Genomic DNA, 18,386 nt, shown 5'->3' on the forward strand with positions numbered 1-18,386 from the left:
TGTCAGAATTACAACCGAAAGATATAGGGTTAAAGCAATTGTATCGGAGAACATATACTGAAGAATGCATGGGCGCTCTCCCCCTTGGGCAGTGCCAGGGGCCATAGGCTGGCTTTGCCAGGGTGCGCATGCCAATAGGCACAATCACTCAGGAGCTTGAACCCCTGAGGGGGCCACAATTAAACCCCCCTTCACTTCAGTGGGGTCAGGCCTCTGGCTCTCCAAAAGTGGGGAGTGAAACACCCTGGCGAAGTGGGTGATGCTAGCGGGCCCAGAGAATTCAGTCCCGGACCCACTAGTACTACTTAAATTATATGTGAAATACTATTTAGTTTCAGGCCCCGACTCCCAGCCGATTTCTGATGCGGCAGGAAACTCTGACCTGGGAGACGCAAGCGCGGTAAGAATGCTCGCGGGGTTCCCCCACCCCCGATTCTCCCGCCTGGCTGTACTAAAATATTTACTCCCACCCCCGATGCTCCCGCCTGGCTGTACTAAAAGATTTCCACCCACCCCCACCTCCGATTCTCCCGCCTGGCTGTACTAAAACATTTGCTTCCACCCCAACCCCCGAATCTCCTGGCTGGCTGTACTAAAATATTTGTGCAGCGTGATGGGAGGTTCCATCCAACCACCTCCCCCCTCCCCCGCCACCACCCCCCCCCCCCCTCACGACCCGCCACACCCCACCTCCCCACCGCAGGATCTGGCCAGATTTGACTGGGAACAATTCTTTATGAGTAAGTCTACAGCAGAGCAGTTGGGATGGGCGTGGGGAGGGGGTAGAGCAGGCATTCAAATAGTCATTAGTCAAGGTAAACGGGAGTTTGAACAAAAACGAATTGATTCTATGTTAGAATTGCCTCGTCTGAAGGATGTTGGTGCAGTTCAATCTTTCTGTGGTTTTGTGGGATACTGAAGAAATCATGTTGATGGGTTTACAAATGAAGCTGCTCCATTTTCAGACCTTCTGAGCGAAAATGATCCATGGCTGTGGACTGAAGAGCACACACAGGCAGTATCTGATTTAACACGTGCTTTGGCTTCAGTGCCAGCATTATTGGTGCCACATCCTGATCTCCCGTTTGCATTGATGTGGCAACAACCAAGTTCACTCTCAGCTGTTATTTACAGGAGAGACAGCAGACTGGGACCTGTGGCTCACGCACTCGACTCATTACTCAAAGAACAAAGAAAAGTACAGCAGAGGAACAAATACTTTGACTTTACTCCTCCGAATGCAGCAATGTGAAGATGGACATTTATGGGTGAATCCGAATGTGATGTTTATGTTTGGGTGTCTGTACATGTTTAAATGTGAGTTTGTTATACAATGGCATAATCAAACTCATTGTGCTATGTTACGCTTTATAAGAGGTTTAATTATGTAACAGCGTGAATCATCTGTTAGTGACACCTCTGTGCAAATTAAAACATGTCGGCCCTTTACATCCCGAGATGCGATTTGCCAAATCAACAGTGTTAACCGTGGATGTTGCTGCACTATAAACAGTTGCTCAAACATGATAATTCTATTTCCAATATAAATTCCTGATATCTATGATCAAAGTGTTTACAAGGGGGTTCATTATGCAGATTTGGATCATGTTAAAAATCTAGTATATTGGACAGTTAAACCCACCCCTTCAGTACCCTCCTTGGCACATGGTACATCTGAATCTGAATTTGCCTCGACTCCCTCATCTCCACCAATTAAATATTTGTGTTTGTGAATGCTCTTGCACCTCCAAATGGTTTAGTTATAATAAATACAAACAAGATACTGTATGATAATGTTTGTTATGAATTGGTACCAGTTGTGTTAGATTTCGCTCAAATTAATTTACCTGATTGGTGTCCCTTTCAACTTAGAGAATTATATTTTCTTTTGACACAGAGGTTGTGAAGTCAAGAAGTAACAAAGATGGTGCAAGAATGGTTTGGTGATTCCAAAGGCGGCGAGAGCAGGGACTTAATTAATGTTTCAGCAACTGTTTATACTGCAGCAACGTCCGCGGTTAACAATGTTGATTTGGCAAATCTAGAACTTAAACTTCAAACATTAACCCAGCAGGTTAAGCCAGTAACGGCTGAGGTAAATAACAATAATCAAAATGCTGCTTCAGGATCATTGTTCCGATAACTTGCGAATCAATATGTGGTGACTGCATTAGAAAGACATGCTAAAATCATTCATCAAATTATTAAAGACAAGGCAATTAGTGATGGGAAACAGCAGAATAGAACCTTGTGTCGTGTCTATGGGAATTGGATGTTAGAACAACTTAGAGAGAATTCAGAACAAGCTAATCAGGGAAGATAACTCCCTGGATTCGTAATGTATAATTAGATTACCTAAATTGTGGACAAAGACATCCTAATATGTCCTGATGTCAGTTTGGATGATTGACCAAGTTTTGGTTTGAGAATAACTTTGGTGGAGTTTTCCATAAGCCTTTAGGATTAATAGTACGGATTCCAATGGGTGCAGTGGGATGGAAAGTACCAGAGGTTCAGAACATTGGTATAATTATGGATGGTATATGGTTCAGGTATGATAAGTTCGACCTCATGTTGTAGGAAGAGAGGGGAATTTGGTGGTACTGCTTTAAGCGGATGCCAACAATCAGGAAATATGTATAATTGTTTGCCCAGATGCCAATATATTCAAACGAACAAGCTTCTTGTGGGTTTAAAGTTGATGAAAATCTAAATTGTATGATGGAAGTTAGGCATCTAGATAGAGACATCACTAAAGCAGCTTATAAAGGAAAGGGTGGATCTTGAAGGACCATTCCCATTGAACCATTATCAGTTTGGAGCTCTAATTTATAATATCACCCACACTCCACATAAACCAACAAGAACAGGCCAGATTGAATTGGCTCAAATGTAGCATAGACAAGGGTGGATAATTACTAATGGATGAACTTCAAGGCACTTTAGATGAAGATTTTGAGCAACGTAACAGTGAACAATCTAACACTGCTATCAGCCTAACAGCTAACAACTTGGAGCACAGTGCAGCATGTTTAGCTGCTGCATATCACATGTACATTGAACTGAAACAAACTGCGAGAGTATTGATGAGAATATGGAGGAAGAGGGTTGGTGGGATGGTTGCTGGAACCAGGGTTCCAATTTAGAAATCCATCCCAGGGTTCTTGTGACATTTTCTCTATTTAATTTCTGACCTTCATTCATAAACTCCGCCTTCCCGCCACTGGGAAATACCCGGCTGGACACTGGGAAGCGGCAGTGCGCCTGCGCGCAGTGGGAAGCGGGTCGCTCGCTCGAGGCGTGGAGTCCGCGCAGGCGTACTTGGAGCTGCGGCTGCTGGTTTCCCGCTCGCCTTTTGATCAAACTGCGATGACGTTCGGTGGGCGGAGAGTGACGTCAAGACCACCTCAGCCGCGCGCAGAAAGCGTTCAACGGTCAGGCCACCTGAAGGCGTGTTGATTCTCGCGTCACTGAGTGGGTGGGACCGAATTGCATCCTCACTTTCCATTGGTGCATTCCGCTGTCCGTCAGGTGAAGACAGCCAATAGGGAGTCGCTCCAGCAGAATGATTGACAGCCAATCTGGGTCCACCCTCCCGGGTAGATTGTGATGAAGCAGCAACTTGCTGTGGATTCGCTGCCATTGGGGACATTCCCAGCCAGCAAGAGGCGGCAAGGGCGGCGCCTTCCGTCCCAAAGAGCAGCATTCACACCATCCCGCTTTCTCTTCCATTTGGGCAGCACCAAAACAGCTTCTTATTATTTATTTTATTGGCAGCTCCCTCCGCCGCCCCCCCCCCCCCCCCCGCCCCCCCGGTGCGCTTGATGCTCCTGGTCCAGCACCTTTCCTCTTAATGATGGGGGAATGAGGCTCTCAGAGCCCGGACCAAACATCCAACAATACCCACAGCACTCAGCTTCCCCCATCTCCAATAAGAGAACCCGCTATCTCAATTTGAAGTGAACCTTATCTCAATTTGGATTGCCCATTATCATGATTTAGAGTGCCCCATCCCAATTTGAAGCATCCCTTATCTCGAATAAGAGAGCGTTCTATCTCCACTTAAATTTGGAGCAGTGACTATTTCAGTTATGAGTGCTTGCATCTCAACTAGGAGTGACCTCTATCCATTCGGAGTGCTAGGGTCCATTAGGAATTGTCCGCTGTCAATAAGGACTGATTTGTGTTAGTTCATGTCAATGAGGTTTACCCCACTCAATTTGGAGTGGCCCCTATCTCGATTTGGAGTGGCCTCTATCTCGATTTGGAGTGGCCCCTATCTCGATTTGGAGTGGCCCCTATCTCGTTTTGGAGTGGCCCCTATCTCGATTTGGATTGCCCATTATCCTGATTTAAAATGTCCCTGTGTCAATTTGGGGAATCTGCTATCTTGAATAAGCGAGCCTTCTGTGTCAATTAGGAGTGCCCCGTATTTAGATTTGGAGCAGCAAATAATTATGAGTGCCCACATCTCAACTATGTGTGCCCGGGTCAATTAGGAGTGACCCCTGTCAATTTTGAGTGCCCCTGCCCATTTTGAGTGCCCCCAGACAATTAGGAGTACCAGTCTGTATTATGAGTGCCCCCTGGCATTTCTGACTGCTCAGGTTAATTAGGAGTGCTCCCTGTGAATTACGAGTACAGGTGTCGATTGGGAGTGCCCCCATCTCGATTTGGAGGGCCCCATATCTTGATTTGGAGTGCCCCCTATCTCAATTATGAGTGCCTCCTATTTCGATTTGGAGTGCCATCCATCTCGATTTGGAGTGTCCACTGTCTCGATGACAAGTGCACCCCACGTCTTTTCGGAGTGCCCCAATGTCTAGTAGGAGTGCCCCCTGTCAATTAGGGGTGGCCCCGTCAATCAGGAATGCCTGGCTGAATGAGGTGCGATTACCCTGTCAATTAAACGTGTATCGCTCAGCTTCAATTATGTGCCAGTGTCAACTCTGAGTGCACCCGATCAATTATGAGTTCCATCTGTCAATTCTCAGTGCCCCCTATCTCAATTTAGAGCGCCCCCTCCCCCACCCACCAATAACGACCCCCCCCCCGCCCCACCCCCATATCGACTGCGCCTTATCTCGACTTGGAGACCCCTATCTCGGTTTGGAGGGCCCCTATTTAGATTTGGAGCAGCGCATATTTCAGTTACGAGTCACATCAATTAGGAGTGCCCCCTGTCAATTCGAAGCGCCCCTGTCAATTAGGACTGCACCCTGTCAATTAGGAGTGTCCCCTGTAAATTAGGACTGCCCACTGTCAATTAGGAGTGCCGCCTGTCAATTAGGAGCGCCCCCAGCCAATCAGGAGCGCCCGGGCCAATTCGGAGTGCCCCTTCAATTAGGAGTGCCCCCTGTCAAGTAGGAGTATGTCACTGTGTGCGTGTCAGTGTGTATCACTGTGTGTGTGTTGTTCAGTGTGTATCAGTGTGTGTGTGGGTCAGTGTGCATCACTGTGTGTGTGTGTGTGTGTGTGTATGTGTGTGTGTGAGTGTGCATCACTGTGTGTGTGGGTCATTGTGTGTCACTGTGTGTATGAGTCCGTGTGTATCACTGTGTGTGTGTGTGTGTGTGTGTGTGTGTCAGTGTGTGTCACTGCGTATGTGTGTGTGTCAGTGTGTGTCACTGTGTGTGTGTGGGTCAGTGTGTATCACTGTATGTTTGAGAAGCACTGTGCGTCATTGTGTGTGTGTGTGTGTATGTGGAGCAGAATGGATGAGTGTCAATTCGTGTGCATGTCAGTGTGTATCCATCAGCGTGTATCTGTGTGCGTCTGTCCATCAGTGTGTATATCAGTGTGTATCTATGTATGTGTGCATCAGTGTGGGTCTCAGTTGTGTGTGTGTGTGTGTGTGTGTATCTTTGTTTCTGTGTGTGTGAGTCTCTACATATATAATCTGTATCAGTGTGCACGTGCTGTCCCTGATCTGGAGATTTCCCAGTATTCTGGGGGATTAATCACCCTCTTGAAGCTGAGCGATACACTTTGAAAAAAATGGCAGTATCTGTAAGGTGCTTTGAGATTTAACAAAGGATCAACTGGACTCGAAACGTCAGCTCTTTCCTCTCCTGACAGATGCTGCCAGACATGCTGAGATTTTCCAGCGTTTCCTCTTTTGGTTTCAGATTCCAGCAACCGCAGTAATTTTCTTTTATCCTTTTTAAAAAACATAATCCATCACTGCATAGAGATATCACGGACATTGATACACACAAAGTGAGAGAGACAGAGAGAGATACAGAGTAAGAGAGGCAGAAATTCAACACCACTCCCTCCTTGGAATGAAAGTGACGAAAGGCTGAACTTCTAAAACTGAATTGTAAAAGCGACTGTGCATTCTATTTAATAATTAGGTCCACAGCGATGTCTCTCTCCCCTGAACGAACTGATAGATCATTTCATATTACAAACTTAATTTTCTGTTTGTCATCCACCAAAGGGTTAACATACTTGTGATGAATTGCAAAGCTTGGCTATTTCAACCGTAGGTCTTCAAACTCTAGCCCCCATCGCGTTCGCGGTAATACAGAAACAAAAACACACGAGTGTGGCCTGTGGAACAGACCTCAGGTCATGATCCTCCTCTGGAGAAAAGCTCTGTTCCAAGGTTACCGAGTCACATTTCAGTCTTCAAAATTCAAATTCCTGGGGAGACGAAGTAGAGAACAATAATTAATTCAATACAAGAAAACGTTTAAATCAAACACCCAGCTCATCACCAATGTGGGGAATCACACAGACCCAGCTCATCGCCAACGGGAGGAATGCCATGGACTCAGCTCATCGCCAATGGGGGGAATTGCAAAGAGCCAGCTCATCACCAATGGGGGGAAATACCACAGACTCAGCTCATGGCAATCGGGGGAATCACACAGACGCTGCTCGTCGGCAATGGGCTGGTCAGCGATCGAGCTGTCTGGCAAACTGCAGGCTGACAGATCGGGGCCACTGCACATGCGCAGAGTTCTGGAAATGTCAGACTCCGGCCTGAATAGGCCCCGCTCCCCGATCTTTGAATGGTATTCACGATTGTGGCCTCTGCGTTGCACAGATTGTGGGAGATTAGAGTCTGAAGTCGCACTGAAAAAAAAAACCCACCGTAATTTACACCAGTTTTCCAGCCAGTTCAGCACTTAGAATTTTGATGGGGGAATCGCCCCCTGGGAGTTGTATCAGCTAGATAGTCAACATCTTTTCCCAAAGGTAGGGTAGTGTAAAACAAGAGGTACAGGTTTAAGTTGAGAGGGGAGAGATACAGATGGATCCAGTGGGGCACATTTTTCACTCAGAAGTTGATGAGTGTATGGAACAAGCTGTCAGTGGCAATAGCAACGGTGGGTACAATGTTGCCTTTTAAAATGCATTTAGCGAGTTACACGGGTAAGATGGGTACAGAGGGATATGGGCCAAATGCGGACAATTGGGACTAGCTTCCTGGTTAAAAAAAGAGTGGCAAGTTGGGCCGAAGGGCCTGTTGCCATGCTGGAAACGGCTATGACTCTATGACTAACTTTCGTAGAAACGCAGAATGAAATGTCTCATTATTGAGCAGTACAGCTACCACTGTGTACACATCGTGCTATTTATATGTAATTTATCAAAGAACATTTATAACTTAATTCCATGTCTTTACAGCACCTTCTCCAGACCCTCACCACAGAGGTAATGTTTATCATTCGATATTTTATTATTTTGAATCATGTAAATGCAAAGGAGCAGAATTTTAAACAGAAGATCCTTCTTTGTGAATGTCGCCAATAGGTCGCTTTGTCACAGGTCAAACAATGAGGGTGGATTGACTTGATTTATTATTGTCACACTCTATTAGTATACAGTGAAAAGTATTGTTTCTTGCACGCTTTACAGAAAAAGCATCCCGTTCATAGAGAAGGAAAGGAGGGGATGCAGAATGTAGTGTTAGAGTCATAGCTCGGGTGGAGAGTAAGATCAGTTTAATATGAGGTAGGTCCATTCAAAAGTCTGATGGCAGCAGCGAAGAAGCTGTTCTTGAGTCGGTTGGTGCGTGTCCTCAGACATTTGTATCTTTTTCCAAATGGAAAAAGGTGAAAGAGAGAATGTCCGGGATACGTGGGGTCCTTGATTATGCTGGCTACTTTAATGAGGCAGCGGGAAGTGTTCACAGAGTCAATGGATGGGAGGCTGGTTTGTGTGATGGATTGGGCGTTGTTCATGACCCTTCATTCCGGGGGATTAGCGGGGTAAATATGTGGGGTTGCGGGGATAGGGCCTGGGTGGGGTTGCCGTTAGTGTAGGTTCGGTGGACTGAACGGCCTCCTTCTGCACTGTGGGGATCCTATGAGTCGATGATTGTATGATTTTGAATAAATGGATCAACACTGGGTAATAATTATAAATCATGAAACATTCTTGCTGAAAGAAATGTCCAGATTGATGGTAATAATCATGTGAGTGCCCTGAATAAATCAACTATTGAGACAAATGATGGTTTCAAAGTGATTATTTTCAAATAATATTAAAGCAAATCTGTGTCATTCACAGCAGAAGGCTCACAATTGAATTATGGCAAATATTTATTTTTTTGGCATAAACATCCAGGGACACAGAACAACTTGTTGATTCTTTTAGATCGAGGTTTCAGATCCAGTGCCGCGCAGTTAGAAAATAATCTTTGTCATCCTCCCCTGATTCACTGCTTGTGAATGAATGAGAGAAATATCCAAGAAAGGTTCAATTACGCACCAGTTTAAAATTTATTTATTACTGTCACAAGTAGCGTGTGCGGCACGGTGACTCAGTGGTTAGCATTGCTGCTTCACAACTCGAGGGACCTGGGTTAGATTCCAGCCTCGGGTCACTGTCTGTGGGATTTTGTACGTTCTCCCCGTTCCGGCGTGGGTTTCGTCCGGGTGCTCCGGTTTCCTCCCACACTCCAAAGATGTGCACGTTAGAAGGATTGCCCAAGCTAACTGGCCCCTTCGTGTCAAGGCTCCAGCAGGAAGACTACAAGGTTTTCAGAGATCAAGTCTGGGTGGGAGTGTTGTCAGTACAGGTTCAATGGGCTGAATGGCCTCCTCCTGCACTGCAGGGATTCTATGAATATGTGATTAATTCAGCACTCAAATTAAAACTCCAGTGCTTGAGATAAGAGTCACTAACGACATTTATAGCAAATTCAAGTTTATTTATCAGTGTCACATGCAGGCTAAATTAACACTGCAATGAAGTTGCTGTGAGAATCCCCTAGCCTCCACATTCCTGTGCCTGTTCAGATACACTGAAGGAGAATTTAGCATGGCCAATGCACACTAACCAAATCGTCTTTCGGACTGTGGGAGGAAACCGGAGCGCTGGACTTGATGAAGTTGCTGAAATCGGATCAACGATCAATATTCAAAAAATATGAGGAAGTAACATTGAAAAGGGAATATATTCAGGCGTCTGCGAAAGAAAAGGGGGAGAAGATTTATGAGATAGTTCTTACAAAGAACGAGCATCAATAGATTGGGTCGCATTGTCTGCCATTTCCAATGTCGTTCACACTCAAAGGATGTCACTTCAACACAAATAAAATAGTTCAGGTTTCCCGCCTCCTGGCATTTCCTTCTTTGCAAGTGTTAGAGCAAAATGATAACTAATCTGAAATCAAACAACTATGATTAGAAAAGGTGCACGTGTTGTAAGAGACGCGCCAGTTTATGGACCACAAATTTAAAGATGCATTGTAAAATGCAATGAATGTTATTTAATTCGATGTGGACAGATAACATGTATGTTTGTTCACACGTTATGCGGCTGGAAATGGTAAAATCTTGGAATTATATTCCTTTCATTGTGTTTGCTCTTTTACCTGAATGGAATAAAGACAAAAATATTAACAATGTATAAATACAAATCACTTTGCAGTTCCTTTTTTTGATTTAGAGTTTAAAGTTTATTTATTAGTGCCACAAGCAGGCTTACATTAACACTGCAAGGAGGTCACTGTGACAATTCCGTCCTCACAACACTCCGACGCCTGGTCGGGTTACAGTGAGGGAAAATTTAGCCTGGCCAATGCACCTAACCAACACAACTTTCAGAATTTAGTTTGATTTATTACTGTCACATGTATTAGTATGCATGAAAATTATTGTTTCTTACACACTATACAGACAAGGCATACCGTTCATAGAGAAGGAAAGGAGAGGTTGCAGAATGTCGTGTTACTGTCATAGCTAGGGTGGAGAGAAATATCAGCTTAGTGCGAGGGAGGTCCATTCTGATGCCGCAGGGAAGAAGCTGTTCTGCAGTCGGTGAGTGCGTGCCCTCAGACGTTTGTCTCTTTTTCCTGATGGAAGAAGGTGGAAGAGAGAATGTCTGGGCTATGTGGGGTCCTTGGTTATGCTGGCTGCATTTCCCGAGGCAGCGAGAAGTGTAGACAGAGTCAATGGATGGGAGGCTGGATTGAGTGATGGACTGGGCTTCATTCATAACTCTTTGTAGTTCTTGCGGTCTTGGGCAGAGCAGGAGCCATACCAAGCTGTGATACAACCAGAAAGAATGCTTTCTATGCTGCATCTGTAAAAGCTGGTGAGAGTTGGATCTGAAATTTCCTTAGCCTCCTGATGGGCTTTGTTAAGTGTAGCATAAGCATCGAGGGGCCAGGGTAGGTAGTTGTTGATTGGGACACCTGGAAACCTGCATCTCTCGACGCTTTCTATTTCGTTCCCGTTGATGAAGACAGGGGCATGTTCTCCTTTACACTTCCTGAAGTCGATGATGATCTCCTTCATTTTGTTGACATGGATGGAGAGATTATTTTTGCCGCACCAGTTCACCAGATTCTCGATCTCTTTCCTGAGCTCTGTCTCGTCATTATTTGAGATCCGACCCCACTACGGTGGTATCGTCAGCAAACGTGAAAATGGAATTGGAGGGGAATTTGGCCGCACAGTCAGAGGTGTACAAGGAGTATCGTCGGGGGCTGAGAACACAGCCTTGTGGGGCACCGGTGTTGAGGATGATCGTGGAGGAGGTTTTGTTGCCTATCCTTACTGATTGTGGTCTGTGCGGTAGGAAGTTCAGTATCCAGTCGCAGAGGGAGTTGCCAAGGCCCATGCCACGGAGTTTGGAGATGAGTTTCGTGGGAATAATAGCGTTGAAGGCTGAGCTGTAGTCAATAAATAGGAGTCTGACAAGGTGTCCTTGTTATCTCGCTGATCCAGGGTTGAGTGTAGGGCCAGGGAGATGGCGCCTTCTGTAGACTTGTTGCAGCGAGACGCAAACTGTAATGGATCCAAGCAGTTCGGGAGCATGGAATTGATTCGTGCCCCGACTAACATTTCAAAGCACTTCATAATGATGGATGTCAGAGCCACCGGCCGAGAGACATGAAGGAAAAGACACATTGAGAAAGATTCTACCCAGAGCGAGGAGCAGATACAAAAGTGAAATTGAATTCAAATTGTAGCTTTTAGAGAGAGAAAATTGGTCTCTCGATTAGCTGCACAGATGCGGTGGGTCAATCCCTGTGTTGTCCATGCTATTATGCGATTATGCATCTGCTAAATGGGGAAATGTGGGCTTCCAATCTCCCATCGCGACCAACAGCTTTTCTGGATGGTTCGGTCAGGAGAATCGCGTCGTCGGCCTTTTTCCGAAGTTTGCGCATGTACCAGGAACGCATCCGTGTCTCCCAGAGCCGGAGAACAGTCGGAGTCCAGACCTCGCTGGGATAACAGGTAAGTCATTTCAATCTTTTTAGGTGTATTTTAAATATGTTTTGCATACTGCCGGGCCCGATAGTATCTCCCACCCCCACAGGAGCAAAGCATTCCGGCATTTTTCCGACTGGCTTCCCACGTTCGGATAACTATCGGGAGAACCTGCTGGAGTGAATGGGGCAATCGGGGTCCAGCCCAGGTGTCAGGCACCGGGGTGGGGGGGTGGGGGGGTGGGGGGGCTGGTGTCCCCTGGGCATGGGCACTCTGGCAGTGCCGGCCTGTCCCCCCTTGTACTGTTCAAGGGGAAAAGTGTCCAGGCCCAGGGCGCGCCTTGGCACTGCCCACCGTGCATGAGGCATGTCCAAGGGGGCGGGGGCCTATTGTGGGCACGGCCTCGGGGCGATCGGTAGGGGTGGGGGTCCCGCTGCCTCTCTGCATGGGGGACCTTGTGGACTGCAGGGATACCAGCAATGGTCAGCCGGGGGGACGGAGGGGTCTGCCCCCCGGGAGGGGTCTAAACCTAGTGGGGGGTTATCGGAGGGGGGGGGGTGGTGTCTGGCAGGGTGAGTGGGTTGATGGGATCGCCACTGCTGGGGGGAGGGAGTGGTGCGCTGGACATCGGGACGCTCCAGGATGGGTGGGGGTCAGGGCTGGAACTGGAATTAACTAGGAGATTCATTTGGTTGCATCTAGAGTTGAGAGGGTTGCCTTATGAGGAGTGACTGAGCAGACTGGGGCTATACTCATTGGAATTCAGAAGAATGAGGGGCAGATCTCATAGAAACATATAAGACTATGAAGGGAATAATAAGATAGAGGCAGGGAAGTGGTTTCTCCTGGTGGGTTAAACGAGAACTAGGGGCATGGCCTCAAAAAAAGGGGAAGCAGATTTAGGACTACGTTGAGGAGGAAGTTCTTCACACAAAGGTTGTGAATCTGTGGAATTCCCTGCTCAGTGAAGCAGTTGAAGCTACCTCATTGAATGCTTTTAAGGCAAGGATAGAGTAATTTTAGGACAGTAACGGAATTAAGGGTTATGGTGAGCGGGTGGGTAAGTGATGCTAAGTCCACGAATATATTCGCCATGATCTTATTGAATGTCAGAGCAGGCTCGAGGAGCCAGATGGCCCACTCCTGCTCCTAGTTCTTATGTTCTTATGAATTGCTTTGGGGGCCGCGATTGGGCCGTGGGGGGTCTGAAGGGGAAGGACTGCAGTGGTCCCAGGCTGGCCAGTGATGGAGCTGACCAGCAAACAGGGAGATTGACAGATCGGGGCCACTGTGCATGCGCAGTGTTCCAGAGCTGTCAGACTCTGACGCGAATAGTCCCTGACCTCCTTGGTTTTTAATGAGATTCACGACTGGGATCTCTGCAGTGCACAGAGTGGGGAGATTCAGGTCTCAAGCTGCACTGAAAAATCATTTGTGATCTGGACAGATTTTCCCAGCAATTGAGCACTTTTGGGAGATTTCCAGTTTCAAAATGTTAAGGACACACAGCTCAGAAAATGTGAAGCAGGTGGCAAGAGAACCTGAAGTGGAATGCAAGTGATTATAGAATCGATACAGTGCAGAAGGAGGCAATTGGGCCCATCAAACTGCACCGACACGAGTCCCACTCAGGCCCTATGCCTGTAACCACGTGTTTTTACTCTGTTAATCCCCCGAGACGCAGGGGCAATTTACCCAACCTGCACATATTTGATATTAAGGGACAATTTAGCATGGCCAATCCTCCAATCCTCCTAACCTGCTCATCTTTGGACAGTAAGGGGCAATTTAGCACAGCCAATACACCTGACCGACACATCTTTGGGCACGAAGGGACAATTTAGCATGGCCAATCCCCCTAACCTGCTCATCTTTGGACACTAAGGGGTAATTAAGCACGACCAGTCCACCTAACCTGCATATCTTTGGACACTAAGAGACAACTTAGCATGGCCAATCCACTCAACCTGCACATCTTTTGGCACTGAGGGACAATTTAGCATGGTCAATTCACCTAACCCGCACATCTTTGGACTGTGGGAGGAAACTGGATCACCCGGAGGAAACCCACGCAGACACGGGCAGAATGCGCAGACTCCGCACAGACAGTGACTCAGGGACGGAATTGAACCCGGGTCCTTGGTGCTGTGAGGCAGCAATGTTTACCACTGTGCCACCGTGCCGCCCAAATATATACAAATTGTTTATGCAACATCAGCTGTGATAGAAATAGGGAGAAAATAGAAAATAGTTGGAGGAGGAGGCCCTTCGAAACTGCTCTGCCATTCAATGTGATCATTGCTGATCATGCACATTCGGTATGCCACTCCTGGGTTCTCTCCATACCCCTTTATCCCTTTGGCCACAAGGGCCACGTGCAGCTCCCTCTTGAACATTTCTAATGAACTGGCCCCAACTGTTTTCTGTGGTAGAGAATTCCACAGGTTCACAACTCTCTGAGTGAAGAAGTTCATCCTTATCTCAGTCCTGAATGGCTTATACCTTATTCTTAGATTGCAATCGCTAGTTCTGGACTGCGCTAACTGTATTCCAGTTAATAGAATCCTAACCGACTTAATCTCTCCTCATATGACAAACCTGCCATCCCAAGAATCAGCATGGTAAACCTTCGCTGGAACTTAAGAGGGAAATTAGAAGAGGGAAATCAAAAGAGCAAGAAGGGGTCATGAGAAGGCCTTGGCAGACCGGATAGCGTGACATGAAACCAAGATCCCGCTTGTGCGGATCTTGGCTATCAGTTTCTGCTCGGCGAATCTGCTTTGTCTCTTAAAAACAAACACTTCCTCTCCACGCATGCTCACTGACAGCTTCACACACGCCAGCTCCACACACAACCATCTCAGCTCCCCCTACTGCTTGCTTTTCAAATCACACCCACCGTCCACCTCAAATCTCACACGCTTTTATTTACACTTACTTACCAACATCTACCTGCGCATTCACAGCATCACTTACACGCCACATCCAGCCCATTCCCGCCTACCCGTCTGCACCAGCTCTCCCAGCACCTCCTGCTGCTATTCTCCTGCCTTCTCCTCTGCTGCTGCTGCTGCACATTCCTTCTTTCAAATCACCAGCTCCTTCAATGCCTCCCTCTCGTACATAAACTGCCCTCCCAGGCCGATTAATGTGTATTCCCCTGCCGTAAAAAGTGAACGGTCATCTTCCGATCCAGGGTCCGCTCCGTGGAGCTGGATGAAATATGCTCGCGTTTCTTCTTCCAAAAGGTGCACAGAGAGGCCTCTGTGATCAGAAGCCTGAAGGAAGAAGAAAGCTCTGTAAAGTCATCGCAGACTGACATTCTGAGGATCTGAAAATCCTTCTCCGCCGGACTATATGACCTAAGGCCGACAGAAAGCACGACCTCCCAGTCTTTCCTGTCGTCTATCACGGAGGTCTTACACGACGGCGAGCGGGAGAGCCTCGACATACCGGTAGCTCTGGATGAACTGACAAAGGCCGTCGAGTCCTTTCAGAAGGCTAAAACTCCATGAAGCAACGGCTCACTGGCTGATATTTACTCGGCGTTGTGGGACTTAACAGGCCCGGACATGCTGGAAGTATACGAGAGTATGCTTCTGGAAGGCAGCATGTCAGAATCAATGAGAAAGGCATCATCACCCTCAGCCACAAGTAGAAGGGGGAAAGGGAAGGAATGAAAAATCGGCGACCCGTTTCACTATTGAATGTGGATTAAAACATTTTAGAACTCTCAGCCGAAGTTGATTATCGCCAACCGGGTCAAGTCTGCTCTGGAATTGGTGATCCATCCTGATCAAACCTGTGCTGTACCTGGCAGGAAGAGCTCCGATTGCCTCGCGCTCCTCAGGGATGCGATCGCCTAGGTGCAGGACAGGCAGGTGGACGCCTGCCTCATCGGCCTAGACCAGGAGAAGGCGTTTGACAGAATATCGCACACCTACATGATGGATGTGCTCTCCAAAATGGGCTTTAGGGAGGGAATCTGCAATTGGATCCAACTGCTCTACACAGACATCAGTAGCGCAGTTTCAATCAACGGGTGGGAATCAGATAGGTTTCGGATCAGGTCTGGAGTCAGGCAGGGCTGCCGTCTCTCCTCCATCCTTTTTGTGTGTTGCATTGACCCCTTTGCCGAGGCCCTCAGAATCGATCCAGGCATCAAACGAGTTGCAATCCCAGGCAGCGGAGGTCAAAGCCTCCCTGTACATGGATGACGTAGCTGTCTTCTGCTCAGACCCGTCATCTGTTCCAAGTCTGTGAGCAGTTCGAACTGGCCTCAGCAGCCAAAGTCAATTGGGGCCAGAGTGAAGACATGTTCTTCGGGAACTGGGCTGGCCGATCCTGTGTCCCCTTCACCGTCAGGGCAGATTACCTTAAGATGCTGGGATATGGTTTGGACCGGTGGGGGTGTGCGCCAATACTGGGAAGAGTGCATCGCCAAAGTAAGGTAAAAACTGGGCACGTGGGATCAACGCGCCCTCTCTATCACCGGCAGAAACCTAGTCATCCGGTGTGAGGTACTCTCTGTTTCGTTATATGTAGCGCAGGTGGGGCCAATTCCCTAATCCTGCGCTGCAGCAGTCACCCGGGCCACCTTCAAACTTATCTGGAGATCTAGCATGGATCGTGTCCAAAGGGAAACGATGCATAAATCTCCAGAGAATAGAGGGAAAAATGTTCCCAACGTCGCCCTCATCCTGATGGCCACCTGTGTGTGTGGCTACATCAAACTGTGGCTAGATCCTTGGTACGCTAACAGCAAGTGCCGCTACTTTTTGCGGTTCTACTTGTCCCAAGTGTTGCAGAAGATGGGTCTGGCCACACTGCCGCGTAATGCTCTGAGTAGTTGGACAGTACCACAGCACCTATCCTTTGTGGATAAATTCTTCCAGAAACACAACTTTGACTACATGGCGATCAAGCAGTGGTCAGCGCGTAATATCCTCGAGGCACTGAGGGGAAAGGAGATGGTGAATCCTGTCTGATGGTTCCCTGAGCAGACTGTCAGTATCATCTGGCAGAACACCTCATCATCAGAACATTCATACAAGCACCAATACCTGGCTTGGTTGGTGGTGAGAAGGGCATTTCCCGTCCGACTCTTCATGCACACCCGAGGTCTCAACACCACGGCACGCTACCCTGGAAGCGGCTGCGGGGGCGATGAGACGGTCGCACACCTCCTTGTGAAATGTGCCTTTGTCATGGACGTCTGGAGTGAGCTGCAGTGGCATTTGTCGAGGTTCATCCCAAGCGGCTCTGTGACAGAGGACTCTGTTTTCTACGTGTTGTTTCCAGGGAGGCACACCAAGACAACTATCAACTGCTGCTGGAGGGTCATCAACTCGGTGAAGCATGTTCTTTGGTCCGAAACTTGCTGATCTGCCAGTGCAAAGATTTGTCCTCAACCGAGTGTTGCACACTGGCACATTCCAAGGTACAGTACTACGTGCTGAGGGACATTCTCAAGCTCGGGGCAGCCACCACAAAGGCACAATGGGGAAAAGCCACCGTTTAAAGCCCATTAACCAAGGCAGACCGAGGGGACAAACTGCAAAAAAAAACCCTCGGACTGCGTAACTGTGTGCAACACTGTAAACACAGCACACAGTGAAATGTGACAAATGTATATCGTTTGTTGAAAAACTGAACTGCAATGTATGTAATATCATGGAACTGAGCACTGTAAAATATGGAAGTTAAGGAAATTGTAAATATGACTGTTTTTGCACTATCTGTAACGATTGAAAATGTCGTTTCTGTAATGGCTTATTTCAGAGTATTTATGAAAAAAGTAGATTTTTGTAATAAAAATAGCTGTTCTGATCAGTTTAATATCTGATACGTCCCTTGTCTGGGGACCATATATTAATTTGATTTTTGGAGCAGGGAGAATAGAGCAGGGGCATGTTCCGTCCACTGCACGTATCGGCCCCGTATTGCAGTGTCTCCGGGAACGGTGCACCACCCCCTTTGTGGGGACATTCTCAAACTTGAAAAACAGATCTCACACAACTCACTCTACTTTCTCTCTTTCCAAAACAAACACTTCCTCACCACTCATGCTCACTGGCAGACACACAGACACACACACACACAGACACACACACACAGACACACACATACAGGCACACACACACATAGGCACACACACACCGTTTTTCCTGCGCCTTTCGCTTCAGTTTAGCGGGCCCAGATCCGCCCTTGCTCCATTGGAGTTGTCCTTCCCCGACTCAATTAATCTCACTGGATTGTTCTTTGTCCTTTTCCGTTCTCATCCTAAATTATCTACACTCCCTTGATATTTTCCGCTACCTCGGAAAAGCAACCAGCATAATCAAAGACCTCACGCATCCCGAACATTCTCTCTTTCACCTTCTTCCGTCGGGAAAAAGATACGAAAGTCTGAGATTACGTACCTACAGGCTCAAGAACAACTTCTTCCCTGCTGCCATCAGACTTTCCAATGGACCTACATTATATAAAGTTGATCGTTCTCTCCACCCTCGCTACAACTGGAACACTATATTGTGCAAACCCTCCTTCCCTTCTCCCCTATTGAAATCTATGAACGGTATGCTTTGTCTGTATAGTGCGCAAGAAACAATACTTTTCACTATAAGGAGAATACATGTAACAATAATAAATCAAATCAAATTCCTTAATTACCTGGCAGAGGAGAGTCAATAAAAGCAATTTACTGAG

At 47.3% G+C, this 18,386-nt stretch overlaps 1 pseudogene; it reads left to right on the forward strand.

Annotated features, from left to right (window-relative positions):
* The first annotated feature begins 17,475 nt into the window (after window positions 1-17,475).
* Window positions 17,476-17,651, forward strand: LOC144485828 (U2 spliceosomal RNA; annotated as a pseudogene).
* The last annotated feature ends 735 nt before the right edge of the window (window positions 17,652-18,386 follow it).

The sequence above is a fragment of the Mustelus asterias genome, unplaced genomic scaffold (assembly GCF_964213995.1).
Source record: "Mustelus asterias unplaced genomic scaffold, sMusAst1.hap1.1 HAP1_SCAFFOLD_228, whole genome shotgun sequence".
NCBI classification, from domain to species: domain Eukaryota; kingdom Metazoa; phylum Chordata; class Chondrichthyes; order Carcharhiniformes; family Triakidae; genus Mustelus; species Mustelus asterias.